Source organism: Hemibagrus wyckioides, unplaced genomic scaffold (genome assembly GCF_019097595.1).
Source record: "Hemibagrus wyckioides isolate EC202008001 unplaced genomic scaffold, SWU_Hwy_1.0 Contig7, whole genome shotgun sequence".
In the NCBI taxonomy this organism is placed as follows: Eukaryota; Metazoa; Chordata; class Actinopteri; order Siluriformes; family Bagridae; genus Hemibagrus; species Hemibagrus wyckioides.
The window spans coordinates 43271-59991 of record NW_026690809.1 but is presented as its reverse complement, the minus strand read 5'-3'; the positions used below and the strand labels follow the sequence as shown (position 1 = coordinate 59991).

Below are 16721 nucleotides of genomic sequence, written 5' to 3'. Positions count from 1 at the left end.
AGGCTTAGGAGTTGGGGATGGCGATGGAGTCAGGGTAGGGGATGTACTCTTAGATGTGGAGGAATTCCCAGACTGAGGCCTCTTTTTCAGATCAACCTTCTGTGGAGATTGTAGGCTAGTGTTAGGTTAGATTGATGGATGACACTGTAATTATGCGAATACATTTGACTTGAATGACACATCATTAGCGCGCAAGATCCATCGATTGCCGTGGGCGGGCCATTGTTGCGATTAGCGGAGAACGATAAAATTGCGAGAGATTCGATTGGCTCGCTATGGGCGCGGCCATCATTGTCTGTCCATCTTTTCAGCGCAGGGATTGGGGACGAAAGATGTAACGGGCCGATGTGATTGGGCGAGAAAGATTTCCCGGGTGAGCTGTGATTGGCCGGCTGACCCAGACTATCGTTCTTCAGGTAGCACCACTGGCCCATGGGAGCCTTACGGGGAGCCTACAAATAAATAAGTGATGACAAATCAGTTATGTAATGTTTTGTGCAGTGAATCGAAATGAACACAACACCAACATGCTGCTGGCTGCAATCAGTGATCGTTTTTGGTTTCCGTTGAGGAAGCGTTCCCAGCCGTTATTAACTCAGCGATTTGGTGAACTCCTTGCCAGTTCTGCGGGCAATCCAATAAAGTCACGTTCCCATACTGGGAGTCAAACCCTGGGCCACCTGGGTGAAAACCAGGAATCCTGACCGCTAGACCATATGGGAGGGCGCCCCAGGAGAGTTGAGATCAGCATTTTACTCGACCACCAAGCAGTTTGAGCTCCAGCGCGGTATCATCCAGAGCTTTGTATGGGAACCTTGCATTGCAGAGCACAAAATCGGCCAGCACTGACCGAATATCCAGCTACTCGAGCTGTCACTCCAGCGGAAAATCAGCTGCTAGACAGAGCGTGGGCTGGTGTTCCTGGTGCAGAAAACCAGCGTAACTCCCAGTACAGGACTCTCCGCATTTCAGGGATTGTGGGAGGTGTTACTCTGCCAGCAATTTGGCAGCTGGAGTTTGTGGCACACCTCTGGGCTCTTAAAAGGCAGCCGAGCCAGCCAGGAGTCGAACCTAGAATCTTCTGATCCGTAGTCAGACGCGTTATCCATTGCGCCACTGGCCCATGTGAGTTTTAAGGGGAGCGGGGTCCTACCTTTTTATGCTTTTCAAGTGACAAACAGCCAGCGGTCAAAAGCCATGCCTAGCGTTCAACGGTGATGTGGAAAAGCCAATGCCGTGACCCGGATTCGAACCGGGGTTGCTGCGGCCACAACGCAGAGTACTAACCACTATACGATCACGGCATCCCATGCACCTGGGCCGGCTGGTAAAAGGAGCTGCTACATGTTGTGATATGCGTTCTGGCGCCCCTCTGGCCTGTGTATACATAATTTATATTAATGTTTTGTTTGCTGATGTAAACGATTGTGATTATATTTAGTTAGTTAGTTAGTTAGTTAGTCTCTAAACTCAAATTCAGTTTCTTCTGTACATATTTGACATAGACTATTTTTTGGTTTGTATAACTGTATATATATAATCAGAAAGAGGACATTCTTTAAAAAAGAGAGATTTGATTTGAAACCTGAACTGCTATCAGGTCCATGCTGAACACCTTCTGACCAATCCAAATCAAGTATAAATTTTAATCTCAATACTGCACATAATTATCAAATAAAATCTATCCAGCTGTTATCCAAAAGTCTGAAATAATGTTTCTCTTAAGTGTTTTAATTCAAATCCATATTTTGGTGTGATTTATACACATGGGTTTGTCCATTCTGACTTTTGGACGCTTTATTATGTCCATTTTATGAAGAAACAGGAAAAGACTTTGAAAATCATCTGTCATTTTCTGATCATGTTAAATATCAACACAACTAGACTGAAATATACAGGTAAGATATGCAACTAATTGTAACATGAACAGAGCAAGATATAAACTGATATCTACTGGTTTCCTGTCAGGGTTGTGGACTGTTTTCTGGTCACTAGAGGCCCCCACTGCCTTTGTGTTGGTGTCCAGTCTCTGTCATTATGTCTAATAGGTGTCTCCTGTGCTTTGTTTAGGTTTGTGTATTTAAGTCACCCTTTTCCTCCACAAATACTTTGCTTAGTGTTTCCTGTACCTTGATTAAGTCTAGGTCAGCCGTGTGCTCTGGTTTATGGCCTTGTCCTTAAAAGACTTTGTGCATCTGGTATAGTTCTTTGTTTTGATTGATTGACAAGTGCTCTTTTGAATGCCTTATGGATTTATTTTGTGGACTAATTAGAATGACTTTTTGGAAGTATTGACTTTGTTTTTTGATTAGACTCCTGTGAACCTTTTGTATGCTTTTGGATTAACCTTGTGGATTTTGGGGATTTATTCTTTGGAACTACTGTCAAGTCTTTTGAGCTGACTTGTTGGATTTGTTTTGTGGATTATTTGACCTGCATTATTATCTAATTAAAGATAAGTAAACATTTCTCCAGAACTGTGATCTGGTTATCTGCATTTGTGTTCAGCCCCCTTTGAATGTGTTCAAGTTTTCTCACTAGTCCTGCCCTCAGTCGCTGCCATAACCTACTGTTCCTTCATTGGACCACTTTTGATAGATACTGACTACTGCAGACTGGGAACATGCCCCAACAGCTGCAGTTTTGGAGATGCTCTGATCCAGTCGTATAGCCATCACAATTTGGCCCTTCTCCATACGCTCGCCCATTTTTTCTGCATCTAACACATCAGCTTTGAGGACAAAATTGTTTACTTGCTGTCTAATCCCACCCCCTAACAGGTGCCATGATGGTGTACAGAGGGGATGGACTCCTCACAGGGGGTGGGACTAGGTGATTCCCCTCACTCTCACTCATACTGACTTATATAATAGATATATAAATAAAAAAGGTCTGTCTCTAAATATCTGAGCTTTTCTTTCTTAGTAATTCTTATTTTTACACATACACACTGTTTGCACAGTAAAGTGTGTATATACACATACACATACACTACCGGTCAAAAGTTTTAGAACACCCCAATTATTCCAGTTATTTATTGCAATTCAAGTCGTTCAAGTCCAATGAATAGCTTGAAATGGTACAAAGGTAAGTGGTGAACTGCCAGAGGTTAAAAAAAAGGTAAGGTTCCCCAAAACTGAAAAATAATGTACATTTCAGAATTATACAAAAAGGCCTTTTTCAGGGAACACAAAATGGTTAACAATTTAAAGCTGTTCTGCAGCAATGGAGGTTGATCAAGCCTTGAAAGCTGGTGCTACTAATTCCTCCAGGTGTTCCAACTTTTCTGGATTACTTACAACCCCCTCTGTCTGCATAAAAGCAGTGTTGGAACACACTGTGGTACCATACCCTCGTGAGCATCAGTTGAACAGTATTGTACTGCAGAAAGTAGCGTGTTGCTACAAAAATGGCGAGAAAAAGGCAATTAACAACGGAAGAGAGACAGACCATCATAACACTTAAAAATGTAGGTCTTTCCTACAGAGAAATTGCAAAGAAAGTCAAGGTGTCAGTGAGTACAGTTTCCTTCACCATCAAAAGGCACTCAGAAACTGGGGCAAACTCTGACAGGAAGAGGTCTGGCAGACCCAAAGCCACAACTGAATCAGAGGACAAATTTCTGAGAGTTAACAGTTTGCGTGATAGGCAGCTCCCAGGACAACAGCTTCAAGCACAGCTTGATAGTGGTCGTAGTAAGCAAGTCTCAGTTTCAACTGTGAAGAGAAGACTTTGAGCTGCAGGTTTGACAGGACGAGTTGCAGCAAGAAAGCCATTACTAAGACGTCAGAATAAGACAAAGAGGCTTGCCTGGGCCATGCAACACCGCCATTGGACTACTGAAGACTGGAAGAAGGTATTATGGACTGATGAATCAAAATTTGAAATCTTCAGTTCATCACGCAGGATCTTTGTACGCCGTCGAGTAGGAGAAAGGACGGTTCCACAGTGTGTGGCATCAACTGTCAAACATGGAGGAGGAAGTGTGATGGTCTGGGGCTGTTTTGCTGGATCCAGGGTCGGTGACTTGTACAGAGTGAGAGGCACCCTGAACCAAAATGGCTACCACAGCATTCTGCAGCACCATGCAATACCCTCTGGTATGCACCTAGTTGGTCAGGGGTTCATCCTACAGCAAGATAATGACCCAAAACATAAGTCCAAGCTATGCCAGAACTACCTCAGGAAAAAAGAACAAGATGGTAAGCTTGAAAACATGGAGTGGCCAGCACAGTCTCCAGACTTAAACCCCATGGAGCTGGTTTGGGATCAACTGGACAGAAGAGTGAAAGCAAAGCAACCAAGTGCCACACATTTATGGAAACTTCTGCAACAGATTTGGGAAGAACTTTCTGAAGAATATTTGATTTCTATTGTAGAAAGAATGCCACGAGTGTGTTCAGCTGTTAGATCTGCCAAAGGTGGCTACTTCGATAAGTCAAAAGTTTAGAATACATTTTGGTCTAGAAATTGATTCCATGATTTCTTTTTTAACTCCAATTGCTTATTTGTACTATGCTTTCATTTCAGAGTGCAATGAGACATTAAACTGAATAATTTTCAATAAAAAACTGTAAAAATTGGGGTGTTCTAAAATTGTTGACCTGTAGTGTATATATATATATAAGGCTTATATATAAGCCATAACATTATGACCACCTGCCTAATATTGTTATTCCTCCTTTTGATGCCAAAATAGCCCTGCAGCCCTGACCCATAGAGGTGTGGTCTTCACTAGATCTCTGAATGAATAATATATATATATAAATAAAACAGTGGGTTATGGCAGCGACTGAGGGCAGGACTAGTGAGAAAACTTGAACACAATCAAAGGGGGCTGAACACAAATGCAGATAACCAGATCACAGTTCTGGAGAAATGTTTACTTATCTTTAATTAGATAATAATGCAGGTCAAATAATCCACAAAACAAATCCAACAAGTCAGCTCAAAAGACTTGACAGTAGTTCCAAAGAATAAATCCCCAAAATCCACAAGGTTAATCCAAAAGCATACAAAAGGTTCACAGGAGTCTAATCAAAAAACAAAGTCAATACTTCCAAAAAGTCATTCTAATTAGTCCACAAAATAAATCCATAAGGCGTTCAAAAGAGCACTTGTCAATCAATCAAAACAAAGAACTATACCAGATGCACAAAGTCTTTTAAGGACAAGGCCATAAACCAGAGCACACGGCTGACCTAGACTTAATCAAGGTACAGGAAACACTAAGTGCGGGGGGGGGGGGGGGGTGTTACTTGAATCGTGTTACTATGTCGATGATTTACATAAGAACATACAGTAGGACTTTTTACACTATGTTTTTTCTTTCTTATGTTCTGTAAAGCTGCTTTGAGACAATGTTCAAAAGTTGTTGTTAAAAGCGCTATACAAATAAAAATGAATTGAATTGAATAGAATATGAATGCAGCCAGTCCATGGTTTGTACCACTCAAACGACACATTCATGAAGATTATGAAGAAGGGAAGCATCTTCCCTTCTAGCTGGTCACCAGATTTCCATGTAAGCCAGTCGTTTGCATGCAATGTTTTGACTTTGGCTCCCAGACAGTGTGGTGTAAATATATCATGGCCTTTTTTCTTTTCAAATAAGGATGTGGAGACACACTGGTGGATCAGAGAAATATAATATCTGGATTATTTATTTATTTGATATGATTTGAAGTACTATTATAACAAGCGATTAATTATAGAGCCATTATTTGAAAAAATTATTCATCCGTTACTTGTGAATCAAGCATGTGACTTAAATACACAAACCTAAACAAAGCACAGGAGACACCTATTAGACATAATGACAGAGACTGGACACCAACAAAAAGGCAGTGGGGGCTTTTAGTGGCCAGAAAACAGTCCCCAACCCTGACAGGAAACCAGTAGATATCAGTTTATATCTTGCTCTGTTCATGTTACAATTAGTTGTATATCTTACCTGTATATTTCAGTCTAGTTGTGTTGATATTTAACATGATCAGAAAATGACAGATGATTTTCAAAGTCTTTTCCTGTTTCATCATAAAATGGACATAATAAAGCGTCCAAGAGTCAGAATGGACAAACCCATGTGTATAAATCACACCAAAATATGGATTTGAATTAAAACACTTACATTATTTCAGACTTTTGCATAACAGCTGGATAGACTTTTATTTGATAATTATGTGCAGTATTGAGATTAAAATTTATACTTGATTTGGATTGGTCAGAAGGTGTTCAGCATGGACCTGATAGCAGTTCAGGTTTCAAATCAAATCTCTCTTTTTTAAGGATGTCCTCTTTCTGATTATATATATACAGTTATACAGAACATCCCGACAAACCGGTGACACTCGGAGGAAGTCCGATAAGTGCAACCAAAGGACAAGGCTTGATCTGTTTCTTTGTCACAGTGGAAAAACATTTAAAGATTTATAGCCAAAAAAAGTTATGGATCAAAATTCTGGGACCAAATTCATAATAATTGCTGGACAAGGGAATTACTTTTAGGAAAACGTGAGACGGCAGTAAGAGGACCACACAGTAGTGCAGCTGGTCAGGCCGGGGAGCAAGAACCCTCTTCAATACTGACCCAAGCTGGGACCCAATCACAGAGCCCGAAATGACTCTTAGAGATAAAATTTTGAACACACTGAAATAAATACAGAAATCTAGGCAAAACGTTCATCTTTACTGAGTTTAAATGACCAGCTAGAGAAATGAGGAGAGCTGACCAGAGAGCAAAATCATTCTGAGACTTTGTGAACTGTACCAGCTCTCCCAATTGTTCAGTATCAGTAACATTCATTCAGTCAGCACAGGACATCTGTGCAACAGGACACACCAGTCACATGTCCAGTATTTTGATTGTGGAAAAAATAAGAGATTTCAAATAACAGGTTGTTGTTTACACATCTAGATGTAAATATCTGAAAATGAAATCTGAGAATTCTGGTCTATAGCCTCATATACTTTTTTGGAACTTAAAGCCAAATTGTCTTCAAAGTATAAAAAAACATTTGAGTATTTTCAGAGGGGACTGTACAAATAGTCTTAATAAGTGAGCGAGTGTGTATCTCTGATAGAAACTACTATATATTAACTGTACCAAGTCAGTGTGTTTTATGAGTATTGTTCATTTCCATCAATCTAACCTAACGCTAGCCTACAATCTCCACAGAAGGTTGATCTGAAAAAGAGACCTCAGTCTGGGAATTCCTCCACATCTAAGAGTACATCCCCTACCCTGACTCCATCGCCATCCCCAACTCCTAAGCCTCTAATTGGTGAAACCCTGTCTTCTGCTTCTTCCCAACCATGTTCTAAAAGTAGTGGTGGCTCCAGCAGTGGCAGCATCACTGATGAAGGTCAGTGCAAATAAAGATGATCAGACTTTATGGTGTGTAGGAATGTACTCTCATTCACACTATTGCAGTTATACAGTAGACATACTGACGACTAAAAATAATCAGAATGAGACGGTAATAGGAGCAAATGAAAACATTTATTAAAGTAAACTATATAAACACTATACAACTATAAGTTTATTTACAACAATATTATTTGCAGCTACTATTTATACTAATTACTATTAGCAGTTAGCTATATAGACAAGGATAGAGGGATAGATTGATAAGGGACGCTCTATGAGGGATGAGGGATATTAAAACTACTCCTTGGGTGCTGGGTTCACTCTACAGACCTGTAGGGAAGAAAAGAGTATACTTTAATATTAAGTTCATCAAAAATAAGAATAAAATTAATTTCTACTTACATGTGGAGAGCTTGAGCAATGTATAGAAAAGAAGTGAGGGAAAAGAAATGGAACAGAAGGAAGAAAAGAGGAATTTGGTAGAAGGAAGGACATTGCTCAGAGCTTCCACAAAATGTCCATTAATATCCAAAATGTCCAAGTGTCCTTTTTTAGCAGGCTGTGATTGTTATAAAATTAGATTTTGATGCTTGTTATTTTAATTATTATTCCTTAATTACTCATTACCACATCTGTTTGACAACTACATCATTTTCAAGCCCAGTAACTGAAAGTATTTTGCACAAGGAAACAGTCTATCATCATTCTGAAGTCACCTGGTTGTTAACTGCTGCCAGACGCATCACAATCTTCTTCCCCATAACGAACAAGAAGTTCTGATTGTGGATGCAGGTAAGATGAATCTGAATATAAGACAGCACATACTATAAGTTAAAGCAGAGTGAACTTCCCCTGAGCAGAAACAGCAGCTAAACAAAGGTTTTACTCACAGCAAACGCCTCACGGAGAGCATGCAGCTTCAGGCCGATATCAGTTACCCCTCTCTCTGTAAGATGGTCCCTAAGAAACAAAAGATTTACATGCTTAGTGTATTAAACATACATTACACCTTTATACCATTAAACTGTGAAGAGAAGCGTACCAAGTAAAGGGCACCTCCATCTCCTCTTGGCTAAGGCTCTCCTCACTCTCCTGCAAGACACATTAGCAATAAATCATTAAAACTCACACAGTAAATGTTACAGCCTCCCATTCAGGGGAATAGCAGCATCTGTAGATACACATCAGGTCTGAAACACAGAATTACCTCAGAGTCGTACTGTTCCTCTGAATCACTGTGGGGAGAGTCAACCTGCTCCTGCTCCCAGGTGGAGGTGTTCACCTGACCATCTTTAGCCACATGCAGGAACGTGCAGGACACCTTTTTAAAGGTTTGCTGTTAAATTAAAAAAATATATAAAAACACTGCAGACCCATATGTGTACAAAATTCCAAGAGTTACTATTTACAATAAAGACTTCATGACATTGCAATAAATTTACCACATAATCCTCAAGTGGCTCCATGATGGTTTCCACCCGGTTACAGGAAAGAAGCTCTGTAACCTTCCCATATTCAGCCTTAAGAGAACAATTTGAAGTGAACACAATTAGTCACTGCAACTACAAAAGTTTTGTGATGCCACAACAGATAATCCCTCACCTGTATGGCAGTGAAATGGTCCTCGATGGTGGTCTGATAAGGGAATCCCTGCAAATGACAATTAGCTGAAACTCAAGATCTACTTCTCAAAAGTGTTCATCTAATAATCATTAATATCAATTCTCTTCATCAGAGTAACAAAGATGGTGATTACCAGCTGGTCAAAGTAGCACGTCTTGGTGGTTTTAAACCAGCAAATCCACTCTCAGGACCCCTTATCATCCCGAGGAAGTATCCCTTAACGTCCACTGCCTAGAAATAGAGAAACTAAACATTAGAACTTGTAAAGAAGGATGTGTGTGTGTTTGTATCTCAGCTGCAGCACTGTACAATACCCCAGACTGGGAGTTGGAGGAGTCTGCAGTGTTGTACTCAACATTACAGCAGGTGCTGTTCAGCTCACCAGCACTGAGGGGCTGTGAAAAGTAGAAGATGAGGATCATCAGTGTTTTTTATCATAGCAGTTTCACACTAACACTTTCAAACATTCTGTCACTTGGAAAATCCAGAGATCAGATTTAGTAAATAAATGACAGGTTTGGTTACCAGAACAACAGCTGAAGATGTGGAGTGAGTTTCTGTGGGTAGCTGCGGCAGGATTGGCTCAACAACCTTAAGACACACACACACACACACAGACAAAAGCAGCCTACACGTTTCAAATGTAGTTAAAATATTTTACTGACACATACCTGGAGGACTGAGGGAGTATCTGACGATTCTCTCAGCAAATCCACAGCTTCTGCAATAAATTAGTTTCATGTAAGTTTAATTACAACTAATATTTTCTGTTAAATGTAAAACATTAAAATGGCCAAATTTATAAGGTAGTAGAGAGAGAGACCTTGTAAATTTTTCTCTCCTTTCTTTCTAATGCTTAAAAGTTAATAAACCTGAGTTAGTTAGCTAGTTAATTTGTGAAGAAACAGACTAATTGTAGCATTAGTAGCTTGTGTAAATTCACTGTACATGTGACTGATTAAACTCTCTAAATCCTCAAGTCCAGGCATCCTGATGAACTCCACCTCCCCATCAGGATCCACACGCTGCCGTCTACTCAGAGGGGCTTCTTGATTGCCATCCTCTTCGTCCCGCCTCCTCCTTATGCCCTGGCGTGGGACAGGAGTTATCATTGTGGCAGGAGCATAGTACATACCAGCCACAATGTTGTGGATGTCGATATTGAAATAAGGCTGGGGCAAAGGAACTGTTGAAGGCTGTGGACTCCCTGAAGGTGGTGGCCTCCTCAAAGGGGATGGGGTTTTATTTTAATAGCACTGTGTATGTTTTATACAGCAGGAAAGCCTCACTATCAAAACAAGAAGTATTTACACAAGTTATATTACTGTAATCTTCCTATAACACTGCATTAAAAACTATTTTATTTACATTTACAGTATTTACATTTTAGCTGCATTTATAGGTGTTATACAGGGCTCTTCCAGTATCACGGCTTCACTGTTAGTCACACTGTGCACTTATTTCAATGCTTAAAAATATCTTCCCCCAAAAAATGCAGATTAAAATACATTTCTATTACAGTCTATTACTTTAGCACTTTCTTACTCCAGTGGTTCACATCCCCTTTGAGTCCAATTGTGTCTCCTCTCAAAAATTCACCCTTTATCGTAAATTACACTACTCCTAACTATTTTATTCACGACAGCTAGAAACTAAACCTTGCTGAACAGAATTGAAACAAACAGCTTGATATTTTTGCCTAAGCTGCACTCTACATTGCCACACTAGCTCCATTTATTTGTACCGATTGGTTTTGTTCAGCTAGCTGCCTTTCCTCACAGCCCCTTTCTCTCTCCGCTTTAACAACTCGACAAACACGGACAATGAAAAATCCTTAAAATAATAAGTTACTTCATGTTATTGTAAGTATTTTAACTTATTCTATTCACTCCATCAAAAAAACGATGAACACTGTAAAACAATTACTTAGCTACATGCTAACCAGCCGTCTAGCTAATCTTTGCTAATACTCCTCGGCTTGACTTAGTAAACTTTAGCAAACGTTAAGTAAACATTGGGACTTTTATGAAAAGCTGATGTTAACATATCTGAAAACATCAACACTGTTTTCTTCTTCCCTGCTCGTTTCACTGGAGTCTGCCATTTTGTCCGCTAGCTTTAGCATACTGATCGGGTACGTAAAGCGATTAGCCGAACAAAGATTAGCCGAACAGAATTTCTCAAAACCATCTAATCATATAAAACGATATTCCTGATTGCGGTTTTTTGTAATAACGCGGTGTTTAAAAGACTTTATACTTAAGTGAAAAAGAGGAAACTCAGTAACTCACCGTTCCAGGGGTCGTACAGTCCGCTCCATCCGGGCTCGGGATCCACATCCGGGTGCTGAGGCTCGGCTCCTCCCCCGAAGTTCATCATCGCTGCGCTGTAGAGTCGGTGTAGGAGTCAAATCCAGTAGTGGAGTACAGAGAAATCCGAAACAGGGGTGTAGCAAAAATGCCAAAAGATAATCCAAATCTTGCGACCTTCAGAATCAGTATAAACAAACACTAACTAGTATAAAACAGCACTAACTAGTATAAACCAATATAAACCAGCACTAACTAGTATAAACCAATATAAACCAGCACTAACTAGTATAAACCAGCACTAACTAGTATAAACCAGCACTAACTAGTATAAACCAGCACTAACTAGTAACAAGAGTCAATAATGAATAAATAATAATAATAATCATAATAATAAGCTGAAATGTCCGGGAAGCCCAGGGAGTGAAGCATAGCTGAAGTTTAAGGCAGCATGTAGCTGTACAGTTAGAATTCAAGCTGTAGGACCAGTTTAAAGACGATACGACCTTAAAAAAAAAAAAAAAAAAAACTCCTGTTTACGGCATCTACCGAAAACCTCCGAGAAAAACCGAACTGTACGGAAACCAGGAAGTGAAGTCCGTAAAAAATGCATTTACAAATTATATATTTTACATTTTATAATTTGCTCCTGCTGAACACACTCAGTGTCCTCAGGGTAGGATGATCTTTATCCTTTAATGCCACACTGTTTCTACAATAAATCATGTTAAAGTGACAGTGTTACAGTCTAATGTTATGTAGCACACAAGACACCTCATCTTGCCGTGAATTAGCCTAATGCTAGTTACCGTGCTAGCGAACCTGGCTACTGGTTTAAACTACACAATAAAATCATTAAGCTCGGTTTAAGAATTTATTTTATTTCCACAATGAAATATTTACCCAATTAGAAGTCCATTCTTAACAACCCCTTCTCCTGGTTTTAATAAAATAAATCGTGCTTAGCTTTGTGATTCAGCAGCTAGCGCGCTAACGGACTTTAGCCGATTTTTAGCGATTTCATTGACAGTGTAATATTTGGACTAATCATATCTACCGAGAGAACTTGTATATTTGTTGTAATTATTTAACACTTTATTGGTTATATTAATGTGAATATGATATTTCTCCTAATAATAGTTCACCTGCTAGTGAACATGCTGCTGCTTTAAATTACACACTAAAATCCTGAACCGAGTTGATGAGCTCGGGTAACGAGAATTTAGTTTATTTCCATAATATAATATTTACCCATTTAAAAGGTGACTTTTCACACCCCTGAGTACTGGTTTTACACTAAATCATGACTAGACTAGTGATTTAGTCAGGTCTAAAGGACTTAGTTACAGATGTATGTTATCTACCTAGAGAACTTCGCTAATCATTTCATTTACACAGTTAGCATCATGCTAGTTATCGTGCTAGCGAACTCGGCTACTGGTTTAAATGACACAATAAAATCCTTAAGCTTGGTCAAGAATTTATTTTATTTCCACAATGAAATATTTACCCTGTTAGTAGGTCACTTTTAACAACCCTGAATACTGGTTTTACACTAAATCATGATTAGCCTTGTGATCCGCTAGCTAGCGCGCTAGCGGACTTTAGCCGATTTTTACCGATTTAAATTACACTGTAATAGTTGGACTAATTATATCTACATGGCTATTTGTTGTAATTTGTACACATTTTATCGGTAAATATAATATAAATATAATGTTTAGCCTAATGTTAGTTAAGCTGCTAGTGAACTTGGCTGTTGTTTTACATTACACACTAAAATCCTGAACGAGTTGATGAGCTTGACCAACGAGAATTTCATTTATTTCCACAATATAATACTCATCCCCATTAAAAAGTCACTTTTAACAACCCTGACTACTGGTTTTATACTAAATCATACTTAGACTACTGATTAATCAGCTCTCGCGCTAAAGGGCATGGTTACAGATGTACACCGATCAGCCATAACATTATGACCACCGACAGGTGAAGTGAATAAGACTGATGATCTCCTCATCATGGCACCTGTTAGTGTGTGGGATATATTAGGCAGCAGGTGAACATTTTGTCCTTATAGTTGATGTGTTAAAAGCAGGAAAAATGGGAAAGTGAAAGGATTTGAGCGAGTTTGACAAATGGTGATGGCTGCACGACTGGATCAGAGCATCTCCAAAACTGCAGCTCTTGTGGGATGTTCCCGGTCTGCAGTGGTCAGTATCTATCAAACGTGGTCCAAAGCAGGAACGGTGGTGAACCAGTGACAGGGTCATGGGCGGCCAAGGCTCACTGATACACGTGGAGAGTGTCGTAGAAAAATAACAAACCCAGCTTTGACTTATATACCTAGCTTTTAAAGGTAGCTTAAAAAATAATGTACTTAATGCTCTAAGTTCTGACTTAGCAATTTTCTGCCTAAAAGTAGTGTATATCTATCAAGAGTTATTTAGCCATTGATTAAGTAGTTGGCCTTGATTAATACAAGTAATATATAATCAAGTCAATGAGGAAGTGGCGCTTATAAGTAAGCACTATTTTTTTCTAAAAATTGTTGACTTAGCCTAAAAATAAGGGGAACTGGAGAGGAGGAAAATTGACGTCATCGAGGGGAGGATGGTATTAAATTAGGGGCGTTATCGGGACAAATAAGAAAATAATGGGAAATGGTAAAACGTATGTAAATTAAGGAAGGAGGGATTAAAGTAGCCACTGAATATACACTGAATATAATGGGAAATTGCTGGAAATATTTAAATTAGAGAAAAGGAGGCGCCATGGGGCACCTGGGGTATAAGTAGAGAGGAACTTTTCGGGGTTTTGAGACCAGCTGCTCTCTTCAGTAATGCATGTTATTGACTGCATGGCTGAATAAAGAAACCTGCTTCTTCTCATCTGCTGACTGAGATCTCCTTTATTTTGGCTGTTTTTATGGTTTGTTGAGTTAATTAGGTAAGATTATGGAAAGCTAAGAGAAATTGACACAATCTAAAAATTCCACCCTGTGATATGTCCACTCAGAGGGGGCTCTGAGTTCCGACAACACACTGCTTGACTCGCGAGGTAATCACAGTCTTTATTACTCTGATGAAGAGAATGGACATTTTTCAACTGACATGATTTTTAGAAGAGCACTTTTGTGAAATGTGGTTGTAGATCTTGAGTTTCATATAATTGTCTTTTACAGGGATTCCCTTATTATACCAGTGATAAGGAGAGTTTCACTGGCATTCAGGTAAGGGATTATTCATTGTGGCATCACAAAATGTTATGAACTGCAGTGACTAATTGTGTTTGTGTGTTTTAAGTTTGTTGAGCCGAACATCCAGCTGCTGCCCACAGAACAACCTCAAGACCCTTCACCTGTTTTTCTGGTAACCAAAGCTTTCATTTATTTCCTAAAGCTGATCACTGGATTTTACAAGGTTGTTTTTACTGTAAGTGACAGAATATTAGTATGAAACTGCTGTGATCAGAAGCACTCATGATCTTCCTGCTCTACTTTTCACAGCCGCTCGATGCTGGTGAGCTGATCAGCGCTTGGTGTAATATTCAGTTCCTCTCTGCACAGGCCTCCATCTCCCAGTTCAAGGTATTCTACAGTGCAGCAGCTGAGATACAAACACACAAACACCCGTCTTTACAAGTTCTAATGTTTAGTTTTGACTGGCAATTTGGGTGATCAGTAAAGTGCTGTAATATCTTCATGTTGCATAAAATGACACATAACCCAGCACACTTGCTCATTTGACTGATGTAGGATACCACTAAGCTGAAAGATAAGGGTCTTACTCAACCAATGCTGCTTGGAAGTGTGCTGGAATTTGAACACAACCTTCTGATCAAGCCTTCTGTCACTGAGCCATTACAACCATGCCAGAGCAACACCATAACTAGTTTGCATTGATTCAGCTATTTCTCCCACTGAATTAATGGCACTTAAAGATTCCAGTGAAGCAGTGCAAGCTAGTTGTAGTGATGGCTTTGAGTCTCTGATAAGAAGGTTGTGTGTTCAAGTCCCAGCACAAAACATAACTTCCTTGATTGTACCCTTGAGCAAGACACTTCTTCTTTTTTTATTTTTGTCCTGTATTGATTTTGACCCATAGTTTGTTGTCTCTGTAGGACACAGTCCAGAAGGAAACCTGCACTAAGGGACTCAAAGTAGATATCCTCAGTTTTGTTGAAGATGTGGCAATAACCAACCCAAACACAAGAAGTATAGCTGTGGTGCTGGAAGAGAAAATTGTGCTTGATGATGTTGATGACCTGCCAAATGCATTTGCTTTACTTTTTGGTATCATTTATGCACTTAACATTGAGTACCTGAAGAAGTATACCTTCGAGGTGACCCAGACATTATTTCTGCACCTTGGCTCTCAGTGTACTGCAAGAGTGCAGTCATTGAAGAATAAGCTTCTGAAGCTGGATGTTTAATCTTGGCTGCTGTTTATAAAAAAGTTAACAGTTATCTATGCACTTTCATAGTTTTGTTATTGGAGCTGAGTTTGTTGGACTTGTTTGTTGAACTGTTCAAGCTGCAGCTGTGAAGCCATAGCAAAGTCATTTTTGGTCTTTTTCCATTGTTTTACCCAAATCTGATTACTTAGAAATATACAGAATACTTGCTGACTCAAAAGGTTCAGACTGTAGTTTCATGGCCATAGCAGTGAATCCAGAAAAAGTCGTCGTTGTATATTTCTCAATATTTCATCTAGTTGTGTTTTGTATTCAGTGATTATTTGTTCTTTTTATTTGTTTTGGTCTCAAAATCTCTAATACTGCTTTTTTCACTCCTTGGACTCAGATTGTTTATGTACCATTGTTTAATTCAGGCTTACTCTTTTATAATTGGTGCAAAATTTTATATGGATTTTTTATTCCTATTTGCAAACTGTCTTTCATGTTTGTATCGATTTATTGCATTATAATTGATATTTTATTGAAGATAAATGATATTAATATTGAAAAGAGAGCTTTTTGTAAAATGTATATTCAGTGCCATGAATAACGTCTGGATTTTTGGTTGTGGTCATTTGTTTCTGTTTACTGGAGAGTTATTGAGACTCAATGCCTTGGTTTTATTAAATGTCATTCAATAAATAATAGCATTTATTCAAGTAGGATTGACTCATATTCTGTCTTGGAAAAGTCTCTAAATATCTGTTCACTCTTAAACTCTTCCAGTAATCAGTTCTGCTGTTTGTAACACCTCAGCTTATGGACAGACTGAGATGCAGACAGATACCATAAGCACAGACACAGCTCTTATTTTATATGCCACCATTTGCTCTTTAAAGACTTGTCTCATTTGTTTTAAAATGGATTTGAATGGGCTTGAACACGCGTATGAAAACAAACAAAACTTTACACATCTCATTACTTCTTTGGAACATTTATTAATAAACTTGAACAAGCATCGG

General features: G+C 39.1%; 3 non-coding genes across 3 annotated transcripts; all 3 read right to left on the bottom strand.

Moving 5' to 3' along the window:
- Positions 1-649: 649 nt before the first annotated feature.
- Positions 650-722, bottom strand: trnae-uuc (transfer RNA glutamic acid (anticodon UUC)). Its single transcript has one exon. It is a non-coding gene; the product is annotated as a tRNA-Glu (tRNA).
- Positions 723-1050: 328 nt separating this feature from the next.
- Positions 1051-1123, bottom strand: trnar-acg (transfer RNA arginine (anticodon ACG)). The gene has a single exon. It is a non-coding gene; the product is annotated as a tRNA-Arg (tRNA).
- A 109-nt stretch (positions 1124-1232) lies between these two features.
- On the bottom strand, positions 1233-1304 carry trnah-gug (transfer RNA histidin (anticodon GUG)). The gene has a single exon. It is a non-coding gene; the product is annotated as a tRNA-His (tRNA).
- Positions 1305-16721: the final 15417 nt, after the last annotated feature.